General features: G+C 45.8%; 1 long non-coding RNA gene across 2 annotated transcripts; it reads left to right on the top strand.

The window, feature by feature from the left end:
- Nucleotides 1-217: 217 nt before the first annotated feature.
- On the top strand, nt 218-15,476 carry LOC101722914 (uncharacterized). Of its 2 annotated transcripts, XR_015439405.1 has the most exons (4): nt 218-602; nt 5,704-5,811; nt 12,006-12,142; nt 13,059-15,476. It is a non-coding gene; the product is annotated as an uncharacterized LOC101722914 (long non-coding RNA). The 2 variants fall into 2 exon arrangements; XR_001184105.3 differs by lacking the exon at nt 5,704-5,811 and having other exon boundaries at nt 226-602.
- The last annotated feature ends 11,675 nt before the right edge of the window (nt 15,477-27,151 follow it).

Here is a 27,151-nt window from a genome sequence, read left to right as displayed (position 1 = left end):
ATCAGGGCTGCGTAAGGTCACTCTTTTCTGGGTGTCTCTAGTTTCATCTACTCTAAATCCCGCTGGGTGGGAGAAAGGGAAGCACCTGTACGGCCTTCGTGGGACATCCAGACTCCTCTTTCCCTGTTGTGGAATAGAAATGAGAGTTCTGGAAAGTTCTGAGTAAAAACCAACCAGTGAATCGTCCTGGATTCTGGGGGCAGGGGATGGTCTCAGGAACAGCAGTTAGTGGTCCTCATCCTGCTTCTCAAATGTTCCCATCAGATTCTGTCTCAGAGGTCTGGGAGCCAGAGACCCCAGGGGGGGCCATTGCTCGTGGTGTCAGAGAGTTGCCACAGGTGCCAGCTTGGCTGGGCCTTGGAAGCTGGAGAGCTGCTCACAGGGTTTCATGGGCTTCTGTGAAGGTGTTTCAGATGAGACTGACATTTAAGCCAGCAGATGACTCCATAATGCAGGAGGCCTCCTCCAATCAGCTGAGGACTCTAGGGAAAAAGGCTGAAGTCTCCTGAGGAAGAGATTCTGCAGCAAATAGCCTCTGGACTTGGACTGTACCATCATCCCTTCCCTGGGTCTCTGGCTGCTGACTGCCCTGCAGATTTCACGTAAGCCAATTCCTTAAATTCTGTGTGTGTGTGTGTGTGTGTGTGTGTGTGTGTGTGCGTGCTCTCACACGTGCATGTCTTATGATTTCTGTTTATGTGATTTCAAACTCCAGTCTTTCAAGCTACTATGGGCTTTGGGACAAGCTATCATCCCAAATCTTTGCTTCCTTCTCTGTTATGTGGAGACTATACATTTGGCACAGTGCCTGGTCCTTAGGAACCTCATAAAAGATTAGAAAAGTGGCCTCCTTCAGACCCCAATGAAGATCACAACAGTTCCAGGAGAACCTTAGGAAATCCTGCCCTCCGGGTCTTCGGGGCAGTGTCTCCAACACTCCCCCACACAGTGGAAACCTCCTCTTTCCTGAAAATCTCAAGGAAACGAGGCTGAACCTTTTCCAGAAATCATGTCACAAGGTTAAACACAAGAGAGTCCCTGTGGCGGCCCGTACCCTCCACTCTCCTCACTGGCGGCAGGAAGGAGACAGCAAGTGGTGGTTTCCATTAGAACATCTTCCCGTAGCTCTTCACTGGGACAGAGCCAGCTTTTCCTTCCTGTTTTAATTGGCATTGATCTGTTTATTATTCGTGAAGTTCTCTGGAGAAAAGACCAGCAAACTGATCTCCTCTCTGAACAGCTGTGAGTACTGAGTACTGCTCTGCTCTTAGTCACTCTCAGGACTGACTTGGAGTTCCCAGCTCCTTTAGGCCCTGATCAGCAGGGCTGTGAGCTAGGGCCTGGAGGCTTTCACTGGTGTCATGAGTGTCCTGCAGGACCAGGGAAGACCCTGTTTTACGTAGCTGGTTTGGAACTTGGGTTTGCAGAGCAACCTGACTGGTTTTCTTCAGTGTCATACCATAGGGCACAGGGGCCACGTATCCAACCAAGGCCAAATCTAGCCCCACCTGCTTTGTATATGTGCTGCCAAAGTGAGCACAGCCCCACCTGCTTTGTAAATAAAATTTTCCTGGAGCACTCCCATAGTCAACAGACACCTGGACTGCAGCACCTGAGAACCGTGTCCTAAGTGCCCAGAACCACCAGGATGGGCCATATTTCCAAAGGTCGAACTTGATGTGAGCAGGAAGGAGTGTGTGTGTGCGAGTGTGTGTGTGCACATTCGTATACTACATGTGAAACACAGAGGGTAGCAGGGTGTGTGAGGTGCTGAAGGCCAAGGAATCAATCGCTTTCACTTCTGTGTACCTTCCAGGGGCTAGCAGTGGGCAGGTTCACTGGAGCGACAGAAGAAGGTTTTATTTGCTGTTTTTCTTGATTTTCAAAGGGTCTCAGTACCCAGGGGAAAGATGAGCTGAAAGGTGGAGGGGACACTGACCAGGATTCCCTGCTGCTCCTGGTCAGAACAACAAGGGAGGCAGCATGTCCACACCCAGAAATGGAGCCAGCCTGCTGCCCAGCCTGCTGACCAGCTTCCCAGACTGCAGTGCGACCCTCGGGTGTCACTTAGGCTGATCCCTGGCTGCTCCGCCCTTTGTGGGCCTCTGCTCCTTGCCAGTGAAACTCTCCACAGGCCTGTGGCTATGTGCTTATTTACTGCTAAACCCCAGTCCCTGACACATAGGCTCCCGATAGATAGATGCTCACAGAGTAAAGGAATTAATGTCAAGTCACACCTACTGCCTGAGGTTTGGGGAAGAAAGCTGAGTTATAGAAGTAGATTTTTCAAAAGTTATAAGGGCAAATGCTGAATTGTCATTGTGAAGTAAGGGTGACCTCAGCAGCATGTGGTGTCTGTTTCCTGGTAGCCACTTGGGCAATTTACTGAACAGTGGATATGGAGAAAAGAAGAGTCCTCTATAGATAAGCCTGGGAGTGGTGCCAGACACCACATTAGATCCTATAAACTCTGCATAGTGCATAGCTCCTATAAACCGCATAGCATTCATGGAAAGAGGCCTCAGAAGCCACCAAGAGTTCTGATATCCCATTCTAGGCCTAGGTCTAGTTCAGATGCAGTCTGGGAAAAGGCCCACTGGAAAATTCTCTTCCTACAGAACTTCATTCCCAATGAGTAGTTCGGTCTCACCCAAAACACAGAGGAACTATGAGAGGCCTGGATGAGGACTTCCAAGGACATCCAGGCAGCCATGAGCCTGGTGTTCGTGGATATGAACTTCAGCTTACAGGATCTGGGAGGCATTTGGTGATGGGCTGGATCAGATGCCCCTGGAGACTTGATCATCCTCCTGCCTCCTTCCTGCCCGGAGGTACAGCTCAGAGAGGACTGAGATGGGCTTTGCTGCCATCCTGTGGGATGTGGCACATCCTCCTGAGGTGTAAGCATGGACGACTGCTGATGCAGCTTCTCTGGGTCAGGGCTCCAGTTAGATGTGCTCGCTGGCCACAGTGGCCACTGGCGACTGGGCATTGGCAAAGGTCATGGGCACCATACATATGCTGTGTCTATCCCTCTGAATTCCGAGAGCCTTCATCGTACCCGTGCAAAGGGGGGGAGACTGAGGCTCAGATGGGGCAAGTGATTTAACCCAGTCCATGCACATATTAGTGGTAGGACCAGGATTTGAGCCCTAATCCCAGCCTCGAAAACTGGAGCACCATTTCTCCTCGCTAGGAATGCAGGCTAAGATAATGTGCACCAATCAGTATCATGGACTCCTTGTGCTGTGTGAGGTATTAGGCTTGGCCTGGGGAACACAGTACATAAATAGCCCTAGTCTGAAATGGTTCAAGCTGAAAACTTAATGGAGCTCACAGAGCTCTGAGTTTTCATACTGGGGAGCCCAGGCTGTGTTACTGCATCAGACATAGGCTTCCTCATTCTGTTTGCTGATTCTTCTTGCTCTGCTTTTTCAGAGTTATCTTGAAGGCTCCCTTCCATACTTTCTTCTTTTTCTAATTTCACCTCTTTCTGTCCATAACTTCAGTTTGACCTTCTCTCAGCTGCTCAGCATGGATAGACTCTTCAAGCTCCCACTTCCAAAACAAAATGCAGGCTCTTTCTCCCCAAATCAGGGCCTTCTCCTTTTGGTACCACAGAGGAGGTCCTGTCCCACTGTGCCTGGCCAGAGCAGTTTGCACCTCTCCTGGCCCGGGTTCATTGTGATTAAAAGCTTCTTAGGCAATCGCCTATCTTCTGAGGGTACAAACTCCCTGAGAGCAGCACAGATCTGTCTGTGATTCTGTACACTCACCTTCACAGTGAGGTCTAAACTCACATAACTTTCCAAGCTCTCTGAGTTGTGGCTCAACTTGTCACTGCTTTGCTCAGGCACCTGACACCCTCCTCTGTGGCTGTCATCTGCCTGGACAGCAACTGGCATGCATATGTAGTGAGAACAACCCATCACCCTCACCCTGAAACACTCTAAGATGCCGGTGCCTGGCCTTGCCTGCTGGCTCCAAGGAGCCCTCTCTGAGCCTGCCCTTCTTGGGTATAGGGTGCTATGTTGCCCCTTTACCACATGGTCTCCCCAATTTTTCCAATCTTTTCTCCTCTATCATGTGCCTCCCACTTTCCAAACTATATTATGCAATAAAGGAAGAGAGAAAAGAAATGGAAGGAGTGGAGAACAGTGAATCCTAGAAGCCTGTTTTTGCAGAGGTAATGGGGGGCCTTACACTCCAAACTCCTGTGTCAGAGATCATCTCAGGATGGGATTTTTCCCTTCCATGTTAGGGTACTGCAGGCTTTGACCTCTCCATCTGTTTCTGGAAATTCCCCCCTACACTTTGCTCCCAAAGGCTCATTTGGGAATGAACAGTTTTGAGATAATCCCCAAATGGTTCAAGTTAACATTTTCTTTTGTTTCAGGATTTGGGGCTTATTTTTTCTGGTGAGCACCCCAGCTCAAAAGTAACATTTCAGAGTACACATCCGAACTGTGGTCTCAGGCTATGGAGCCCACACGTTTGTCTTGGCTTCTCCACCTGACCAGTTTCAGACTCTGGGGCACAGATTAAAGGGAAAGCAACAGCTGGGTCCTGCACCTTTGTCAAAGGTTTGTGCTCAGAGTCCAGCAATGCCCCTGCCTTGCCCAGACCCTGGTGTGCAGCTCTGTAGTTTCTGATGTTGACTCGCTTCCTGTGTTCAATCAGGACAGTGGTGGCTGCTGGTTATGAGATAGATAGGGAATGTCCAGACCTTTTCCTTTTCCCAGGAAAGCCAGAAGGGGGCATACTTTGATTGACAGCTACAGCTGTGCTGTCTTGGACACTCCACACCCGCTCCAGGAGTGTCAGCCCTGACCACAACTGGCAGAATAATAGTAGTATGCCTAGAAACATACGAAGTAGCAAGTACAGGTTCATTATATTAAAAACATGCGTAGGAATGACACCAGAAGTTCAAGTGATTCATCTTCTTTCGTTTCTGAGACTCTCCTGACAGCTGAGTCCTTTTGGTGTCACTTTCCTTTGGATGCACCGCCCAACAGTGTTCAGAATGCAGGGTGGGAAATGCTGACTTAAAGGCTTGATCACTGCTGGTGGAGTTTAAGGGACAGCCCAGCAGGCAGAGGTGGTCTCTCTGGCTCAACTCTCTGGTATGGGACTTTGTTTCTCATGCATTTTTTTCTGGATGAGGTGCATGTTTCAGAGCTATGAGAACACTCTACTAAATCTTGTTTCTTTCACCACAGAACCTAACAGGAGAACTCTGGATGGGGCCCCTGCCTCTTGCTCTCCAGAGAGCTTGCTTTTCTGCTCTTGAGGCAGTGACAGTTAAATTTTATTTTCACTTAAATAATTTGGAATTCTGTGATCCACACAGGGCCCAGGTGGACATTCCTGCCCTTGGCAAACCACATGCTAGAGACTCATTGTGGACCTGAAGAGCACAGACACCGAGCTAGTTATACCTGGGGGACTCCCAGCAAGACCAGCCTTGGCCTCAGTTTACAGTCTGTAAAGTGGAAAGCCAGTAGAAATAGAAACTTTGCAGAGTAAGGACTCACCAAGAGCACAGAGATAAACAGACTTTGTGAACCATGAGGCTGTGTCAATAAAAGTAGCCGTTGCTTTTGACAGTGGATATTTAGGGTACAAATAGATTAGAAACATGATATTTAAGGTAATATTTTATTTTTAATTAAATTTTTTCTTGTTGTTTTTTTGAATCAGGGTCTTGTTATGTAGTCCAGGCTGGCCTTGAACTCATGGCAGTCCTCCTGCCTCAGCCTCCTGAGTACTGAGACTACAGATATGTGTGCCACCATATCCAGCTTTACGGTAACATTTTATTTTTTCATTTTTATTTTTTTGAAGTTTTTTCACAAAGGTTTAATGCATGGAACTGCTTTTGTGTAGGTAGGATTGGTTGGGCTGCAGGACCAGCTCCCAGAGCAGCCAACAACGTATGCACGGCAAGGAGTTATTCATTATTCATGTAATGATCTAAAATAGACATTCCAGGCAGCTCTTTCATGTGGTGATACAAGAAATGTTGAGCTACACATTCTCCTAGGACATCATCACCTGCAACCTCCAGCCCACAAGAAGGCAAGACAGAGCGAAGAGGCACTGTGTGGTCCTCAGAGAAGCACCAGCTTCTATGCCCGAAAAGAACTGAGCATGATGGCCTCTGTTACCTTAGTCAGGCCCAGAAAAGAGGTCTGGCTGGCCTATGACTGGCTCCAGTTCTACTCCAGGAAAGGGAAAGATGTAAACTGATTGGACAGCTTGATGTATTTATGATAGATTTTATTCAAATTCTTATTTTCTTGGCATTCAGTCTCTGACATTACTGACCTAATTAGGTAGATTTTTGTATCTATTCTCACTCTTTGTATAAAAAGCCTGTCTTTCTATGCAATATAGTTTTATAGGGTAACATTTTAAAGCTCTTCAAGTAGTCAGCCATAGTGGCACACACCTGTAATCCCACCACTTGGGAGGCTGAGGCAGGAGGATTGCTGTGAGTTTGAGGCCAGCTTGTACTACATATTGAATTCAAGACCAACCTGAACTATATAGTGAGATCCTGTCTCAACCCCACCCCTAAAATAAAGCTCTCCAAGCACTCCGCACCCCTTACAATTGGTGCACTAATTGCTAACATCTATTATTATTACCAACTCCCCAATTCCCTCTGGAATTACTTCCTCATAGCACCAAACTGTATTTTAGTTACATAGCCATGTTTTCCTCTGCTGGGAGGACTAGGGAAGTCAGGATGTACGTGCTCCTTATAAATGGAGGCAGACGTGCAGAATGAACAGGCAATTACAGTTAAGATGTTAACAGTTTCAATATGGCAGCAGTAGAGATCAAGCCAGTGCAGCTCTCTGCTCCAGACCTGGTCCAGCACTGGCCCCAGGGAAAGTGTCTGATGGCTGCAGGCACTGATTGAGAACAGGGAGGTGGAGGGGAGCCCTAAGGAGCAAGAAGGGAGCTTGTCAGTTTAGATCTCTGTGATAGGGAGAAGGTAGAAATAGATGTATCCCTAGGGAAGATTGTACTAGACATGTGTTCTGTGCAAGACCCTCAGCCAGGCCCTTGAGAGGAAAGGCAGGCTGCTGGAAGAGGAGATGAAGGAAAAAGGTTAAGGGAAAAAAAAGGTAAAAAGAGGCCAGCGGGGTCCCTCAAGAGGGGAGTGGATTGGGGAAGAAAGGCAACTTGTGGCAGAAGGGCTGCAAGCTCACCCCAGGGCCCATGAGCTCACCCAGTAGCCTTCTGAGTGCATTCTCAGGTCGAGAAAATCCTCGGGAGCCATCCAGGTCCTCCGTGTCCAGGGTCACCTCCTAGAGTCCTTGCAGTCCTGAACATCTAACGGTGATGAACTTCTGGAGAGGGAAGATTTGTTTCTTCTGGCTTTATTTAGTTATATGGAGGGCTTACTTCTGAGATCCCAGTAAATCACTCACTGCCACTTTAAAAGACTAAATTCATTTTAAAAAGCATGTTTTCTGGGTGGAGTTCACAGAGATGAAAGGGAAGATACACCCCTTCTGGGAAGACCTCTTATAGATGCCAGGGATGCACTGCCTCCCTCCACTCTACAAAGAGAAAGAAAGAAAAGGCCTTCTTGTTGGAGTGAAACTAAGCTGAGCCAAAGAGATCACACTCAGCAGGGAGGCTGTGTCACAGTCCAACTCTCCTGTCCACCTCCTGGTGTCGCTCAGTTCCTGGACTCAGTCCTGCCTCCTTCCTATTAGCATCTCTGTCTACATAGCTATACATTATCTACATCCTACATAAGGTAAACAGGAAAAAGGAGTCAGGAGTTTATGAGGAAAAGCCCCCAATCTTCTTGGTGCATGAGAACAGAAAGGGTCTTGTGTAAGACTCTGAGAGAATGCAGAGGGATTCTCAAGAACTGGGCTGAGAAAAGATTGCAAATGAATCTTAAACACGGACCGCAGGTCCCACGTGGAGCACTTTGTGATGAGCAGGAATACATTGCTGTTGGAGGAATGAAGGAGGACAGTTTTCAAAGCCTTTCAGTGTGTTTCATATATAAGATTAAATTTGGGAAGGCAACTTTTGGGAGGCATAGGAAATGGGAATGAGGAGTAGAAATATCAAAGGGACCTTAAAGAAATGACATTGTTCAGAGGATGCTCCCAAGTGCTTACTTGATCCGTGATGCTGACCTAGGATTAGGATCCAGCACTCCTGTCTCATGAGCTTCTGTACTGTCTTCAGCTATCTTTGTTGCTGGTCACAGACCTGGCAGGTTCTCAAAGTCTTTAACTCCCTGAGTGCTCCTTCCAGGTGGGGAAGGCAACCCCAAGTTGCCTTTTTACAAATAGAGAGAAATTGCATGTCAGTCTGTTTAGGCTGCTATGAAAAACACCATAGACCAGGTGGTTTAGAATCAATAGACATTTATTCCTCAAGACTGTGGAGGTTAAAAGTCCAGGCTGGAGGTGCAGCAGGCCTGGTGTCTACTGAGGGCCACTTTCCCTTCTAATGGTGCCATCTTGCTGTGTCATCCTTCAGTAGAGTGGAGGAAGAAACTTTTTAGGGTATCTTATGAGGACAGTGATTCCACATGACATAATCCTCTCCTAAGGCCATCACATGGGGGTTTTGCTGGAACTGCAGCAGTGATGTCCCCCTGATCGTGAGTCGAGGAGGAGGCTGAGCCCAGCTCTGCTGCCCCATCTCTCAGCTGCAGGTGCTTGTGCCAAGGGACCATGGCAGAACTCTGGGAGCCCTGAACATAGTCTGATGACTCTGGTGCTATGACTTTCTCATGGCATGGAGGCGAGAACATGAGCTTCCAGATCACGAAAAACAGCCCCTCTGCAGGATGCTGACAAGTTCTATTGATCTCATGCACTGAGTCTAAAACAGAGGCTCTGAAGAGCAAGGAACAGACTCCTAGGACAAACAAGTGCCCCTCCCATCCCAGCCTGTGGATGTATCCTCGCACCTCATGCTGTTCCTCTCTTGCTTGTGAGAGGCAGGTGTGAGATGCACCTGGGTGTCCCAGGCTGGCCACACTATGCACAGGAATTTCTAGCCTAGTTGTTTGATCAACAGGAGCCACAAATCTTAACACCCTTATGTCCTAAATGTTCATAATAACACAGTGACTTTTGAGTTAACATATGAAGACCCCAATTTATGTTGCACAACAGAAATTTTGTTCTTCTGCTCTAGAAACTGCCCAGTGGAGTATGTCCAAACTTCCCATCTTAAAAAAATTGCCTCTGGACTAAAATCCAAAAGGCAAGAGTCCAATCCACAAAGGATACTGTACCAGTCAGTATTTACTAGAGAAACAGATATAACACAAGATATACAAATATATATGAATTTATAAGACTGGCTTACAATGGCCACCCACAGAGTCAGATGAGGAAGAGTCCAGAGGGTCTGTCGCACACTGGAGATTGGATTTAGTTGGATTTAGTTGGAGGTCTGGAGCTCACTGCAGTGCCCCATGGGAGTCTGTATCAGGAGGCTGATGAGTCGGCGATGGAAGGCTGAAGAGTCTACCCCAGAAGCTGAAGTATCTGCACTGGAAGCCGAAGTCTGCACCGGAAGCCAGGAGAGGACATCCAAGGTGAAGGTGACGACTGGAGCTCCTCCGAAGAAACAGAAGCAGATCCATCCTTCTTCATTCCCTTTTATACCATCCAGTTGGGGAGCCGCCCTAGGCTGGGTCTTCCACACCCTAGGGTATGGATTTAATTAAGCTTCTCTTAACTAAACTTCTCAAATCGACACAGTCAACCATCACAGACACTTTGTGTGTGTGTGTGTGTGTGCGCGCGCGCGCATGCATGTAATTGAGGACTGAACCCAGATCCTTTGCATTGAGCCACCCTCCAACTTTTAAATTTCAAGTCAGGGTCTCACTAAGTACTAAGTCATTAAGTTGCCCAGGCTGGGCTCAAATTTGTGATCCTCCTTCCTCAGCCTCCCAGAGTTCTGGGATTACAGGTATGTGCTAACACACCAAACTAAAGCACATTTTAAAAGGTCATGATTCTAGTAATATCCCAGATTCTAGTAACATTGTAGGAGGGTAGAAGTTTTTATGGTAGGAAATTATATCTACGAATAGAATGTATTTTTGGCAAGTTTCACCAAAACACTTTGAGCAACTATCTGTCTGAGACTACTGAAGCCACCCTTTTCCTCGCCATCTTGACTTCGGTATGAAATTCATCTTTGAGGACATCATCAACGACTTCAAGTTTGGTCAGCTGCTACCCAAAAGCAAGGTGACAACTATAAGTTGCCTTTCAACCTCATCAACCTCTTGTTGGTAAGAGAATTCCTGATTGTATGCAGGGCTCACTGGAGCTTACAAAGGCCTCATCTTTCTCAGCCTCCTTTAAAATTTTTTTTTCTTTCTTTTTTGGTAACGGGGATTGAGCCCAGGGCCTTCACATTGAGCTACATTCTCAGCCCTTTTTGAATTTTTATTTTGAGGCATGTTCTCCATAAGTCACTAAGTTGCCCGGGGTTGGGCTCAAATTTAAATCCTTCTGCCTTAGCTTCCCAGAGTACTGGCATTAGAGAAGTGCACCATCGAAACTGGCTTTTCAGCCTCCCTTGAACAAGGTGTGGCCAGTAGAGGAAGTTTGGGCAAAGGGGTGGCAAGCAGGCAATCTCTGAGTTACTTCCTCAAAAGGGCAGGGCTGGCCTGCTGCTGCTCCATGTGACTGGGGCTGGGTCCCCGCAGGGCAGTCTGCCAGGTGCTGTCCACTCCCTGGGTGACCCACTGTGGGCCCCTTTGTTAACAGCTCAGCTCTGTTACTCCTGGTGCAAGAGGCCAGGCTGCAGGTATGACTTCAGCACCAGCAGCAGCAGGAAGCCCCTCCACCCCTCACATTTACTTCCTGATCCCTCTGCCGCCTATCCTATCCAAGTTTTATTAGAGATGGGGGCCCCGTCCTGATTGTCAAATGCCATGGAAACATCTCGAGCAGAATTGCTGTGAGCAGTGCTCTGGGCCAGAACGTGACGTCAGTGAGGTTTTGAGCCCTTGGGAAGTCAGCCACTGCCAAGGAGGCCCCGAAGGCTGTGGGTCATGGAAACTCAGCTGGACACTAGTCTAGCTGATAAGGCTAATCTCTACCAGGAACAGTCCTAGTCGGAGAGAGGACAGGCTATCAGGCCCACGGCCTCCCATCTGGTTCAAATAATGCTCTGTGTGCCCATACCATAACCCTCTTCTCTCCTCAGGCGGAGCTGCTGCAAATTCTACACGGCGGGACTGTGGTTCTCAAACATCTATTCACTCATTCATCAAGCATTTGCTGAGGGCCTACTGTGTGCTTGGAAGCCCCCTGTTCTTGAGGGACTCGCATCACAGTGGGGAAGACAGACTGTAAATGTGACATGGGAGGTGCTGGTGAGCAGAATGTGGTAGTAGGAAGAAGTGCAGTCCAGGAAGCTCCCTCTTAGGCTAATAGGCACAGGGACTGTTGCCTGAGCTAGAGTCACACCCCTGTGTCCTGGGGCAATAGGGATCTGGGTGAGGTGAGGGATAGAGAGGAAGCCATGTGGCAAGGTCACAGAACATTCAGAGGGTAGAGGGCAAAGGGCAGAGGTCAGAGCCGTAGATGGGTCCAGATGGTGTGGGGCTGCATAGGCTCAGAACTCGAGTTTAGACTTTAACTACAGTATGAAGTCATTGGAGGGTTTTAAACAGAAGGACATGCCTGATTTGCATATTAAAAAGATCACCCAGCTGCTGTGTAAAGAATGCCTTTTAAAGGCACAAAAATAGAAATAGGAAGGCCAGTTAGGAGGCATTGCCGTCATCTTGGCAAGAGGTAATAACTGCTATTATCCCCATTTCACAGAGGCCAGAGATGTAATTTATGCAAATGCACACAGCAGGTAGTAATAATGTTTTACTTTTATGTGCATAGTGATTTCAATTTTAAAAGCATTTTCACCTATAGCATTTCATTTGAACTTCAGAATAACCTTGTGATAAATTATTATCCATTTCTTAGGCTGAAAGAAGTCTCCAAGAAGATGGTACCTGGTTTAACCCTAGGTCTTCTGACCCGACCTGGGCTCTTTCCACTCGCCTGTCTCCATCTGCCAGGGCTTTCCAAGTCAGAAGCAGTGGGTGGAGAACCCAAAGCAGGTAACCAAGCACCCAAAGTCCCATAGACTCTGCCCCAGGGCACAGGAGGAGGTCTGGGTGCTGAGCTCTGCTGTAGCTGCTGAAGAGGGTTGGACAGCAAAGGAGATAGGATGTCCTCTGCTTCCAGGCAATTGAAATCTCATTGAATAAGTTGGGAGGTCTTCCATAAATAATTTAAGAGTGCTACACAAATTAAAAGCCATATCCAAGGACAAATAACTTTTGGAAGAGCCTAGATTTTTTTTTCCTTGTGGCAAATGGGACTTTTTTACATGGGCCTTAATAGTTATCAGGCTGCGAACTAGGTCAGCCTTATTGTCTGAATAGTGCTGGACAGGGCAAGTCCTTTCCAAAGTGACCTCAGTCAGCTATTGCACCTAGAGAACCTCCCAAAACTTAGTGCCAGGTGTGATCACCATCGTGTTCTCCTCATGGATCCCGTGACTCAGAAATCTAAGCTGGCTGTTCTCTAACCCAGCTTGAGAGGACTTGACTGGCCAGGAGTGGAATCCTCTAATCCCCATGTGGCTAGCATGTGGGCTGGGGAGATGCAGGGTCTGCTGCCTGGCCTGTTTTTATGTGGTCCCTCCATAGCCTGGGGGCTCCTCACCACACTGTAGCTTCCTGGAAGTCCTACATCTGCTGGGTAGGTCAGAGTCCAGCAGTGAGGGCCGCCACCTGGCTCTTATACCTCCTTGGAGGCCCACAGTGTTACCTCCATCCTGGTCAGCTGGGTACAGCATTGCAAGGCCAACCCCACTATAAGGAGGGTGCGGAGGCCCTGCCTCGACAGGGAAGAACAGAGGTGTTTACAGCCTCAGGAGAACCACCACCATCCCTTCATGCCTCGAGCAGATCCTCTCAGGTGGAGGATTCATGAAAATGAGAAATGAGATTTGGATTTTCTCTTTTATAGCTATTGCCTCTGGACAGCAAAGATATCTTTTGATATTCAATGAATTGGAGCAAGAATTGTGCTGTTATAATCAATTAACTATGAAGTTTTAGCCCATTGGCTGGAACTGAGTGGCATCTGCTGTTATTGACTTTCGTTTGAGGCTGTCGGTGCACTTAAGCCCTCAGTGCATGGAAGAGTCTGGCTGGCCAGCAGAATAAAGGAGTGATTGCCTGTCCACTTCATCAGGTTTTAAATGATGCAAGAAAAATATTCACTACAGGAGAATGCTGCTGATTATTAATGAATCTACTTTTTCATTAAAGTGAGTCCAGCAGGACTTATACTGGGAAATACTTAGAATTAACAGAGTTATGTGTTTGAGATAAAAATAAAAAGACAGAGCCCTTGAAGAGAAGAAAATGCCTATGAATAAAACACCTGGGAAAAGTGTGGTTTTGTTGTGAGTCCCCTGGAGGCCCATGGGCTGCTGCCTCACCAGCTCTGGCAACAAGTACGGGATGATTTCAGTGATATAACAAAGGAGAACAGGCTTCTCCTCTGTGGAAAAATATGACGTGTGTGTCCACATGATAAAAAAAATCTGTGTTAGTTTGAACTTCTTCCATTGCTTCTTAAATAGCTTTATTGAGATATAATCACAGACCATAAAATCTACAATTTAAAGTGTACAACTCATTGGTTGTTGGTGTATTCACAGTTGTGCAGCTGCCTGCACAGTTTGAATTTAAATGGTTGTCATCACCCCAGAAAGAAACTCCACCCTTTAGCATCACTCTCCCACATCTGTATCCCCAGCCCCAGGGAACCACCATTTGGTTCTCTGCGTTTGCCTGTTTCTGGACATGGCATGTAATAGGAGTAAAGTGTTCTTTGTGTCTGGGTTCTTCCTCTCAGTGTAATGTCACTGAAGTTCATCCACGCAACAGTATTTCATTCCTTTCTATTGAGAGAAGCAGTACTCCACTGTAGGGATGTATCACATCTTTACCCTTTTATCAGTTGATGCACATTTGATTTTCATTTTTTGTTTATTGCGAATAATACTGCTATGAACATTTGGGCCCACATGTTATGTGGGACAATGTTTTTATTTCTCTTACATGTGTACTCAAGAGTAGAGATCTAGGCCACATGTGATTTCTTGTGTAACACTGTGAAGACTGCCAAAATGTTTTCCAAAGTAACTGCACCATTTTACATTTTCACCAGCAATGCATGAGAGTTCTAGTTTGTCCAAGTCTTTGTCAATACTTGTTATTGTCTGTTTCTTTTTTATTATAGTCACCCCAGTGGGCATGAAGTTGTGCTCCCTTGATAATTAGTGATGTAGAACATCTTTTCCAATGCTTTTTGGCCATTCATTTATCTTCTTTGGATACTTGTCTACTCAAATCCTTTGCCCTTTTTTTTTTGTTACCAGGGATCGAACTCGGGACCTTGTGCTTGCGAGGCAGGCAGTGGAACCAGTGAGCTAAATCCCCAGCCTGCCTTTGCCCATTTTTAATTGGGTTACTTGTCTTTTGTTTTTGTTTTTTTTTTGGTACTGGGGATTGAACTTGGGTCCTTGCGTTTGCAAGCCAGGTGGCAGGCGACAGAACCACTGAGCTAAATCCCGGCCCAACTTGTCTTTTTATTATTGAGTTTAAGAGTTCTTTATATAGTCTGGATACAAGTCTTTTGTCATATACAGAACTTTCTAATATTTTCCCTCATTCTGTGGTTTACTTTTACCCTTTTTGGTACTGTTGTTTGCAGCACAAAAATTTTAAATTTTACAAAGTCCAATTTATCTATTTTTTCTTTTTGTGTGTATGCTTTTGATGCTATATGTAAGAAACCTCTACATAACTCAAGATCACAAAGATTCGCTTTATGCCTTTTTTTTCCTGAGTTTTATTATTTTAACTCTTCCATTTATGTCTGTGATCACTTTGAGCTGATTTTATGTATGGTGAGAGGGTTCAAATCTACTCTTTTATTTGTGGATATCCAGTTGTCTTCTACCGTTTGTTGAAAACTTGATTCTTTTCCCCATTTAATTATCTTGCTACTTTTGTGGAAAATCAGCTGATCATAAGTGACAGGGCTTATTTCTGGGCACTTAATTCCATTCCATTATATTTTCCTTCTGCCAGGACCATGCTGTTTTGATTGCTATAGCTGTAGAGTAAGTTTGAAATTGGGAAGTGTGAGATCTTCAACTTTATGTTGTTTTGGCTATCCTAGGCCCCTTGCCTTTCATATGAATTTTAGGATCAGCTTATCAAGTTTTGCAAAAAAACGCCAGTTGGGATTTTGGCAGAGATTATTTTAATTCAATAGATGAATTTGGGAAGAATTGTCATCTTAACATTATTAAATCTTTTGATCCATGGCTTTGGGGAGCTTTCTATGTATTTAAATCTTTAATTCATTTCAGCAATGGTTTGTAGTTTTCAGTATATAAGTCTTATATTTATTTTGTTAAATTTATCCCTAACAAACTTTCATTTTTAGTTGACAAACATTTATATAGATTTATAAGGTACAATGTGATGTTTAATATGTTTATATATTATGGATTGATTAGATCAAGTTCATTAACATATTCATCACTTAACATACTTACCTTTTCTGTGATAAAAACATTTGAAATTTACTCTCAGTAATTTTGAGTTATATATTATTATAACTATAGTTCCCATGCTGTGCCATGGATCTCAAAACCCATTCCTCTTGTCTAACTGAAACTTTATGCCCTTTGATCAACATCATCCCCAGCCCCACCCACAGTTCCTTTTAACCACCGTTCTCTTCTCTGTTTCTAAGAATTAGGCTTTTTAAGGTTCCACATATAAGTGAGACCATGCAGGGTCTGTTGATCTGTGCCTGGCTGATTTTACTTAACATAATGTCTTCTAGGTTCATCTATATTGTCACAAATGGCAGAATTTCCTTATTTTTATGGCAGACTAGTAGTCCATTGTGGGTATGCCACATCTTCTTCGGTCATTCATTCATTGATAGACACCCAGATGGATTCCATCGCTTGGCTATGTGGACAGTGCTACAGTGAACATGGGGTCCAAGTGTCTTTTCACACACTGATTCCATTTCCTTTGGTGTGAACCCAGATGTCAGATTGCTGGATCATACAGTAGTTCTAGCGTTTTGAGAAACCTCTACATTATTTCCCTAAAATCTGTGCTAATTTACATTTTCACTAAGGTGTACAGGGCTTCCCTTCTCTCAACATCCTTACCAGCATTTATAATGCTTCATCTTTTTTTTTGTTTTGTTTTTTGGTGCCAGGGATTGAACTCAGGTCCTTGGGCTTGCACAGCAGACAGCAAAACCACTGAGCTAAATCCCTGGCCCTTTGCTTCATCTTTTTGATAAAAGCCATTGTGCTAGTGTGCAGCTACTAAATTTCTGCTCTGTTAGCTTACTGGTCAGCTAGTGATTTACTAGAGATTTCCATAAAAGCCTGGACCTGGCAGGTCTTTGCTTTGCCAAGGGTCTGTGAGTTGGCATCTCTTCAGTGTGCAGATTGCAACTCTAGTCTTACTTCCGGCTGTGCAGAGCCTCGTGGTCAGCCAGAGAGCTAAGAGACTGGGACCATCCTGAGCCTTTACTGGACTTTGTGGAACCTTCCCATCCCTAAGAATGTGTCGGAGCTTTTCAAAGCCCCCGTGAACATGCTCTTCACTAGATGTTCATTTCACACTTAGGCCAAATTCTTGGTTGTCCTGGATTGCACTGTCACTGCAGCCTCCCACAGTGACCGTGTTGAACAGCGGCAGTGTGTAATCTTGGACAAATTCCGTGCATCTAGAGCTTTCCTGTGGCATGAGCTCTGAGTGAGGCCAAATATCAACAATGCTCCATCAATGGGACTTTTCTGGGAGTCTGAAGGACAGTTAAATAATGACAGAGCTCTGCAGACAGAACAGTTAAGGAGCTTCAGATCCAGTCTGTTTCCTCTGGGGGCTGCAGCTTGCTGGTGTTGTGGCTGCTGGAGATAGGGGACTGCAGTTACCAGGCCATTGTGGACCTGAGTTGAATGGAATGAGAGCAGGCCAAGTTCAGACACCACACACCCTGCTGTCTTATCTAGGTTCAGCAGATTTTCCTGAATAAATATTCTTCACATTGTTGTAAACCTTTGTTTAATTTCCAGAGTTCTGGAAAAAGTTGGTTTTAACTATTTTCCCATTGTTTTTGTTAGTTTATGGGGACAGATGTGTGGAGGTATTCACTCTGCCTGTCTTCCATTGTTATTCAGGACCACTACTATTTGGCTGAGCCAGAAAAATATATCAAGGTATTTCCTTTCCTAAAAGGCATTTTGGAAAAGCCTTTAGTCCACTAGATCTTTGATAATGTTCTGTAGCCAAGCTAGGAATGAAGAGCTCACACTTGTGATCTTATTGACTTGGGAGGCTGAAGCAAGAGGATCTCAGGTTCAAGGCCAGCTTGAGAACTCAGTGAGACCTCATTTCAAAATAAAATAAAAAGTGTTGGGAGGGCAGCCCAGTGGTAGAGCATTTGCCTAATATGTTCAAGGTCTGGGTTGTATCCTTAATAATACACATACACACACACACACACACACACACAGAGTTCTGTAGACAAATACATGCAAAATCTACCCCGTTCTTGGAAGTTTCAAGGGTGTTGGCCTCTTCCAGATGCATCAGAGGACAGTCCTTGAACTGCACGTGCATGAGTGGCAAGGTCACCTGCTCTTCTTTCCCTCCAGCCCACTGAGCATCCCCTGTGAGTGACTGTGAGAGGGTGAGGGACATGTAAGTCTCGAAAGGAGGAGGCAAGGTAGTGACTAGCCCCATAGTTTCATTTTTTTCTTTTGCCTACTTCTCTTTTACTAATTTTACAGTGACCATACATTTCTTCATTTTTAAAAAATAATTTTTATATTTATTGGTACATGCTTGCAGTTTGTAATGACTACATTCGTCATGGGCAGTTGGTGCAGGTACATAACACATCTGAATTCTTTTCACTTCTCCTTTCTCTCTCTCCCCTCCCCCTCCATCCATCTCTTTCATAATTTTACTAAGGAGGAAAAACAGGATCATTGTAAAAAATCATCTCTGTAAATTAAATAACAGAGAAAGAAAGAGAGAGAAACAGAAAGAGAGACAGAGGACAGGGAAAGAGAGAGAGAAGTAATAATAGTTTACTTTCAAAGTCCCCAGAATAGCCTGCAGCCTCATATCAGTTGCCTGTTCTGTGGTCTCATTGAGCTTCCACCTGCTGCTGTCCTGGGGCAGTAGCCTCCACAGTGGGCTTTATTAATCTGTCCCTGAGCTCCAGGCCTCCTCCATGCTCCCCCCAGACTTGCCTGTTGGGCCATTGTGTGCCTTGACCTTGCTGTGGGATCACTTCCTCTTGGTGTTTACGGTAAACCCCAAGAGCGGACTGTGTATGCCTGCATTCCCTGGTCCAAACAGCAGCCAAGTATGGAGCTGAGCTTCCTGCTCTGGGGCCTCCGGTCACGGATGTCCACAAGGAGATTTTCCTGCACCTGTGCAGGGCCACAGGACTGTGTAACCCACAACTCCAGACTCAGCTCTGGTGGCCTCAGCCACTTGGACCCTGAGTGTCATGAACTGCATTATGACATATCTAGATGTCCCCCAGAGCCTCATGTGGTCATAGGTGCAGCTTTTTGGAGCTGGCTCATTCTAGGGTGTGTGATGCTGGGATCAAGGATGTGATGCTGGGTTTGATTCACAGTGTGATGCTAGGAATAAGGGTGTGAGTGGTACCCTAAGGGCGAATAGCCCGATAAAATATAAGAGACTTGTTTGCCTTCTGTTGTGCGATGCTCCTCCGCCATGCCACCCTGCCTTGGAGCCAGCCAACTATGAACTGAAACCTCTATAAACTGTGAGCTACAATAAACCTTTTCTCCTTCAACTTTGAGGGTCAGATATTTTGTCTCAGCAACGAGAAAAGTAACTAAGACAACTGTCTGTGTCTCACCCAATGTCTGTGTGTCTAAGATCTCGGAGAGTCACTGTGCTCTGGTCTTTAAAGGGGTGATTAAGTCAGAATGAGGTTGTTAGGGTCAGAATGAGGCCTGGCCCAGTGAGACTGGGGTCCTCGTGAGAAAAGGTAAAGCCACAGACACACACAGAAGGACACCAACAAGGACACGGGGGAGACAGCATCTGTGGGCCAAGGAGAGAAACTCAAGGTAGTCGCCTTACCCATAGTTCATCTCAGACTCCAGCCTCTAGACAGGCGAAAGCCGTGTCTATGGACCTGTCACGGCTGCGCGCTGGCCCGGAGGCCCTGCCCGGGGCCGTCCTCACTCACACTGCCCACTGACACCGGGGTCCCTCCCACTACCATCTCAACCTTTGTCAGTGGGGCGTTGCTTTGGGGAATTTTCTACTGAGCTCTGGAGAGCCTGTATTAGTCAGCTTTCCAGTTGCTGAGATAAAATATCTGACACCCATGAGCTAAAGGAGGAAATGGTTTATTTGGCTCCTGGTTTTGGAATTTTTAGGCCATGGTCAACTGGCTCCAAGCCAGAAATATTCCAGAAGGTCACGGTGGAGCAGAGCTGCTCCCTTCATGCCAGTCAGGAAGCAGAACAGGTTGGTGAGCTGTAGTGGCGAGAGACACCCTCCAAAAGTACACCCTGTTGGATCCTCGATGTGGGCCCTACCTCCTAGCTGGACCTTCAGCTGTGAATGTCAGTGGAGTAATCCACCGAGGAGTGTAGCATCCCCCTGATCTAGTCAGGAATCTCTTAACTGAGTCAGATTGGCAATTAAACTTAACGGGTGCAGATCTCTTCTGTAGACACCTGAGTGCCTTGTGTTTGCCACCCTCCTAGCAGGTGGTGGTCATGTCTGGCCAAGCACCGCCTCCTGCCTGGATGTGATGCTCCTGGACAGCAGTGCCATCTCACAGCACAGTGCCCAGATATGGGACAGGCTGTGGCCTTTGGTGGGTTAAGTGCCAAGTCCCCACCCGGGACCCCCTGGGCCTTCAGTTTCCAGGTCCTCTCCTCCCAAGGCTCAGACACAGGGCCTCTGCCAGCTCCTGGCAGGACCCAAGGGCAGCCACATTCCTTCCTAGTCCTCCTCTCCATGCACTTCCCAAGTGCTGCAGTCCTGCCACAGGGAGCGGGAGGAGCCTGGTCCCCACCCCTCCCCCATCTGGCATACCTGCGCAATGTCTCTGCTCTGAGCCCCTGAGGCCCGCCTGGCCCAACCTCTCTTGGTGCTTCCAGATCCTAGAGGATAGCAGGCCACAGCAGAGGCCAGCCCACTTGTCCTCAGGCCCTGGAGCCATGGTGCAACCCATGGACAGGAAAGGCAGGTCCTCCACCCTCTGTCCCCCACCCCTGCCCCTCGGCCCCATTCCCTATCCCCTGCTTCCCGGTTCCCTGCCTACAAGGCTCTACTCTGCTTCTGTTGCACTCTCATCCCCCGCTTCATAAAGGGAGCAGGTGACTCTGAGGCTAAACCAGATAATTTGAAACAGCAGGCAAAGTAAGAAGGTGGTGGTGTTGACTTAGATTGAAAACGTGTTGGGTCACCTGTGTCACTGCTGTTGTAGAAGCACTGTTTTGCTGTTTGGATGGTGTTTTGCATAGGCCAATCCTGAAAGGAGTCATATTTCCAGAGCCCACACAGCCAGTGTGTACCTGTGTGCAGTCAGAGGTATGGGCATTTCCCAGCTCAGGTGTGGTTTTCCTGAGGTCCTCACCTATAAAATGAGGACAAAGTCTGTCCTGCAGGCTGCTCCATGGACTGACACACGGTGATCATTGTCCCAGCAATAGTCTTGCCTGTGGGACCAGGTGGCCGGAGCAGGGCTGCTTCAAGGAGCAAGTGGCAGGTGGCAGCCTAGTGGAAACATCGGGGTGGAGGGGAGCTATTTCCTTGGGGTCCTTGAGTTCAGGGCTTGGAAAAGCAGGCTCAACCCTGCAGGCTACAGGCTTGTAGGTAGGATTGTGGGCTGTGCATGAAATGCTTTAAGGATAACTCTCTCAGTTTATAGGCTGGGTAAGGAGGGCACCACAGGACAAAGAACAAAAATATAAAGATCTTAACCAGCTTTATTTACAATTCTAGAATGCTATTGATGAGCTGAGCAGAGGAGTTTGGTTTTTTTTTTTTGTTTGTTTGTTTTTTTGGTGCCGAGGATCAAACTCGGGTTCTTGCGCTTGCCCAGCAGGCGGTGAAACCACTGAGCTAAATCCCCGGCCCAGGAGTTTGGTTTTATAGCCAGAAAAGGGCTGAAGAGAGGAAAAACAAAGAATGAAAAGTGTGTTGATCATTTAAAAGCAATTTCCCTTGTAAGGCGGGACAGAGAGATGGAATAGTAGAAAAATAACCAATTGGTCAGCATGGGGTTACTTCAGGTCACTTTTCAATGTGAGGATTAAGGCAGAAGGAACTTTCTTATCTTTCCAACTGGAACTGGCCTGTTGGGAAATTTGGCTGTTATCTCTCATTTCTCCTGATTTCTGGGAAGGTCAGATAACAGCTTAGTTCCATGGAGCTTTGGCATGGGGGACTCCACTTTGATTTCAGGCTGGCCTGCTGTGGCCCAGGGCCAGAGCCTGGTCCCAAATGATGGCTCCTTACTATTTACTTGAAGGTGCAGCCTGACAACAGAGGTTGCTTGCCTACTCATGTGTCCTGTAGGTCAAAACTACATGGGTGTGCCGGGCGTGGTGGCGCATGCCTATAATCCCAGCACCCGGGAGGCTGAGGCAGGAGGATCATCAGGAGTTCAAGGCCAGTCAGGACTACATAGTGAGTTCAAGGCCACCCTGAACTACATGGTGAGTCCCTGTCTCAAAAAAACAAAACAAAACAACCCAAACAAAATAAAACAAAAAAGATCACACGGGTGTAAGGGGTGAAAGACGATGTGAGAGGTTGGGGTTGGAAGGAGGGTGGGGCAAAGGCAGGGCATTATTTGGACAAAATTTTCCACTGAAGATAATTAGAAGGACTGATCAAATAGAAGACAAAACAGAAACCTGTTTGAAGGCAGAGGACAGGGGCCAACACAGTGAGTGTGTGCAAGGCCATCAAAGAAAAGCCATGCCCGGGTCCCAGCATCCAGCACAGCCAGCTTCACGGAGGAGAGGCTGGCGAGCTGAGACACTCAGCAGGGTTTGGGCACTCTCCAGAGTCAGGGGGACACAGCTGAGGTTCAGGACAGCAGAGGAGGAAGGTGCCTGTCCCATGCCCCAGACCACAGCAGAGCCATGCACTGACCCTACATGAGGTAGCCAGCTTTGAACCTGTCTGTCCCAGAGTGGAGGGAAGTGATCTTTCCAGGCCAACTGCAAGAAAGAGTGATGGTTATTTAAAGTTTCAAAAACCACTACACAAAGTGTAGCAAGTGGAATCCAGCTCTAGTGTAAATAAAAGACAATGCATCAACATCAAGGTGCAAAGTTAGTTTCACATTTGAAAATTAATCAAGGTAATTTGATGGAAAAAAATCATATAATGACCTCAGTAGAACAGAAAAAGCATTTTATAAAATTCAACATTTTCTCTTAATTTTAAAAAGAAACTCTTAAGCTAGCAACAGAGCAGAATCTGTGTACCTGGTTAAAAATACAGTGAATTTAAACCAGGAGTGGTGGTGCACACCTGTAATCCCAGCGCTCGGGAGCCTGCAGCAGGAGGATCATCACGAGTTCAAGGCCAGCCTATGCTACATAGTGAGTTCAAGGCCAGCCTGAAATACATAGTGAGACCCTGTCTAAAAAAACAAACAAACAAACAAAAAACCCAAACAAACAAGTGGGGCATGGTGGTGCTTGGTCGTAATCCTAGCACTTGGAAAACTGAAGCAGGAAGATCTATAGTTTAAAGCCAGCCTGGCCAAAATAGTGAGACTGTGTCTCAAACAACCCCCGCCCCCCGCAAAAAAACCCCCCCAAAACAGTGACTGTTATATTAAGTGGAAAAATTGAATTTTCCCTCCTAAGAGGGAGAATGAGACAAATCCATTTACTGTTTGTATGAATGGATAAAACTATTAAACATAGTCCTATAGCTCCCAGCCGGTGAACTAAAACAAATAAAGACATATAGAAATGAAATACAAGCTGTGTGGTAGCACATATCTGTAATCTCAGCACTCTGGGACCCTGAGGCAGGAGAATTACACAGTAAGCTCAGCCTGGGCAGTTTAAAGACTTAGGGAGAACCTGTCTCAAAATAAAAAATAAAAAAGGTCTGGGGATGTAGCTCAGTATAAAGGCCCTGGATTCAATCTCCAGTACAAAAAAAAAAAAAAAAAGGCATAAGAGTTAGTATAGAATCAATAGGCTGTCATAATTCCCAAATTGCATAAATGATATATAGTATACAGAAAATCCAAATGCCTGTATACATACACTATTAGAATTAGTTAATTTACCAAGATTTCTGGGTACAAGGTTAAAATGCAAAAGTCAATTGTATCTCTACATGGTATTGTTACTGGGGTTTGGGGTGCTGTGGGCTCTTTCCGGAGATTCTTTCCAGGTTATTGTTGTCCTGAACAAAGAATTGGACAAGAAACATGAAAAGGTAGTGAGGTTTTATATTTATTAAAGGTACGAAAAGAAATGTGGTCTGTAGAGTGAATGTGGGGCAATTAAAGGTAGGAAAAGAAGTATTCTCCACAGAATCAGAGTGGACCATTGAGAAAGAGAGAGGGCCCAGTGGCCACAAGGTGAATGGCAATGGTCTTTTGTATCCCCCCTGCTTCTGATGTCAGATCTAGGCAGTTCTATCAAAAACCTGCTTGATCTCACACCAGAAAAGTTGAAGATACCAATTCTCTGAGTGGTACCTGGTGCAGGGCTTGGAAACTGTTCTGCGCCTGTGTCCTGGAACTCCATGAATGACAGTTCACGCAAACTTGCCCAGCTGTCTGGTTACGCCCTAATCTCCTGTCTCAGTATAAACAATTATTAAGTGAAATTTTAAAACAATTTCATTGAGATTAGTAAGTCCAACAAAAGGTGTGCAAAGCTTATACACAGAAAACTATAAAACATTCCTAAGAGACACCAAAACATGAATAAATGTCACATCATATTTGTGGATTCAAAGAGTTGATAGAGTTATTGTGTCCTTCAAAAATGGTCTGGGGAAAAAAATAAGAACCAAGATTCATCATGTGCAGGTACAAGCACCCAATGATAAATGTAAATGTATTGTATACCTAAAATGTACCAATAAAATAATTAAAAAGAAAGAAAAAGGTCTATATAAGTTTAAATGAATGTAAATCAATATTCCATCAGGATTTGTTACAGAACCTGACAAGCTGACTTTATTCATATGGAAATGTAAAGGTTAAAAATTGCTAAAAAAAAAAAAACTGAAAGGAGGAAACAGTTGGTGGACACTTGCTAATAGGTATCAAGACTGATAAAGAAATAGTAGGGCAACACTGCAACAAAGCATGGAGATCCTGAAAAGATGCTTTTGGAAAAAAATGATAGGTCCACCACATATCCAAAAATCAAAGCAATAATTTATTTATTTATTTTCTTTTTTGAGACAGGGTCTCACTGTGTTGCCTCCAACTCCTGGGTTCACACGATCCTCCTGCTTCAATCTCCCATGTGGCTGGCACTACAGGCATTACCACGCCTGGTAAAAAATAATCATCTTGGCCTCTGTTAGGCACCAAAATTAATTTCAGTGAATGGGAGATCAAATGTGAAGATGACATAACAAGCCTCTCTGAAGCAATGATGGGGAATGTCTCCATGTCACCGTGGAAGAGAAGAACTCAAAGCACGAGCCATAAAGGAGAAGATTTGCAAATTGGGCTTATTAAAATTTATAACTTGTATTCATCAAGTAACACCATTGAAAGAATGAAGACGCTCGCCCCATGAGACAAAAGGCTCCTGGGAGGAGACACAAAGAGCTGTAGATGCATGTGAAAAGGACAGGCACCTCACAGGATAGAGGTGGTGCTTTACAGAGGAGATTCTGTACATACCTAATAAACATGAAAAGGTGCTAAACTTTATCATCCATTGGGGAAGCTCTAATTAAATCCATGCTCAGATACTGCCTCATCACCAGCAGAATAGCTAAGATGAAAACGATCAACCAGACCAAAGTCAGTAGACATGCAGCTTTGGAAACTCACATCTGCTGGTGGGTGTCACCTTCCACCCACCCTGCATACTGCTTGTCAGAGCCTCACACACAGCACACTGCCCAGCCATCCCACTCCTGGGGCTGCCTGCCCCCTGCCTGAATGCACAGACACAAGAGCTTTCATTTGTAACAGCTCAACCCCAAACACCACCAAGGTCCTTCAGCGGTGGGACAGATGAGTTGGTGATGCTATGTTCATGCACAGTTGTGGGGCAATTGTGAAAATGCTGCTTTATGGAAGAATGTGAGCGAGTCACATAAACATTAAGTTCAGCAAAAGATACCAAAACCAAAACAGCACATGTAGTATGAGTTTATTTACATCAAGGCAAGAGCTGCCCAATGCTATAGAATCCAGGCTGGCAGGGGCTTTGGGCAAGTGTGGAGGACTTGGGTATGCATGTAAAACTCTGCTCGCATCTGGGTCGAGTGACAGGGTGACCTCACCATGCAGAAAGACAGGGTGACAACAAAAGTTTAGATGTTGGGGGGGGATGACAGTAAAGGTTTGGGTTGGTGGTGTACTCCAGCTCAGGGCACAAGTTCTGAAATATCTCAGTTCTCAGTGCAGCCCAGTTTGCTTCTGGCAGTGGTGTAATGGCCCAGTCACAAGTAGATTTTCACAGCATCTTGAGGCAGATACTCTTGCAGAGAGTGTGGAACCAGCACAGACTAGTGGTTCTTTTCACCAAATTCTTCTGAGATGTGCACACAGCTTGCACTGAGGTGTCCATATCCATGGCCTTGAGATATCCCTGCTGTTAACCTACCCTTAGGTGGAGCTTTTCCCTGATTTCAAAGGCTTGAGAATGGCTGCCTCCAGTTCTCCTGCATTCTCAGAGAGGAAGAAGGAACATGAGTACCACAACATGGTCAAAATACATGGTGAATGTTTACATTTTAAAAAATTTATTACAATAAAAGACACATTGCATTTAATCCCCTCAAACTTCCTCCTCACTTTGAACACACTTCATTGTTCTTGCCACTTTCTAGAAGAGTTCTGGAAATCCTCTTTTGTGAATGTCTTTGTGAGTTATGATCAAAAATAAGGTAAACAGCCGGGGATTTAGCTCAGTGGTTTCGCCGCCTGCTGTGCAAGTGCAAGGACCTGAGTTCGATCCCTCATACCAAAAAAAAAAAAAATAAGGTAAACAATTCTGCTGAGTGACATCCAAAAGAAAGGCAGGCTTATAAAAGCATTCCAGTACATCCTCATCCACCTTATTGACCTGACCTGACATAGTGAGGCTTCTGGCACCTCCCCAAAGTCAGAATGACCATGAAAGGTAAATGCTGTGAATCGATTCAGGACACAGGGGCAGCCACGACAGCACAACTAGACACAAAAGAGGACTTCCAGAGCTGCTTCAGAAAGTGACAAGAAGAATGGGATAAGTGTATTTGAATCGAGGGGGCACAATTTGAGGGGAATTAATGGCAATGTGTCTTTTACTGTAATAAGTTTTTAAAAATTAAGACATTCATATATTTTGATCATACTTCATACACTCAGAAGTCCAGGCAGCCTTGGCAATTGAAGTTTTTAAATGCTCTTGAAAGATACATATATCCAAACCTAATGTATTTGGAGGAACGGGGACACATGCGCACACCCACACACACCTCTCCCAGCATCATAAAATTATGGTGTGTTTTAGATTTTCACATTTAACAAGTTCATAGTTCTAACGTCCCTCCTCACCCCACCCCCAGTGGTTTATGTGGATGGTCTTATTTAGGAACGCACTTTAATGTTTGTGTGCAGTCCGGGTCGACACAACTAGCTCTCTCCCTCCATGCCTTTCTCTCCTTCCTAGGGCTCCCCTGCAGAAATGATGCATCTGTGGTGCCAGCAGCTGCCTGATCAGAATATTCTGCTCTCATTGCAGATTGAGTGGCTCCCAGGGGTCCAAAGCAGGTCTGTCC

Source organism: Heterocephalus glaber, unplaced genomic scaffold (assembly GCF_053883595.1).
Source record: "Heterocephalus glaber isolate CG9 unplaced genomic scaffold, H.glaber_assembly_v1.0 deba00001472, whole genome shotgun sequence".
Taxonomy (NCBI): Eukaryota; Metazoa; Chordata; class Mammalia; order Rodentia; family Bathyergidae; genus Heterocephalus; species Heterocephalus glaber.
This window is presented reverse-complemented; position numbering and strand designations above follow the sequence as displayed.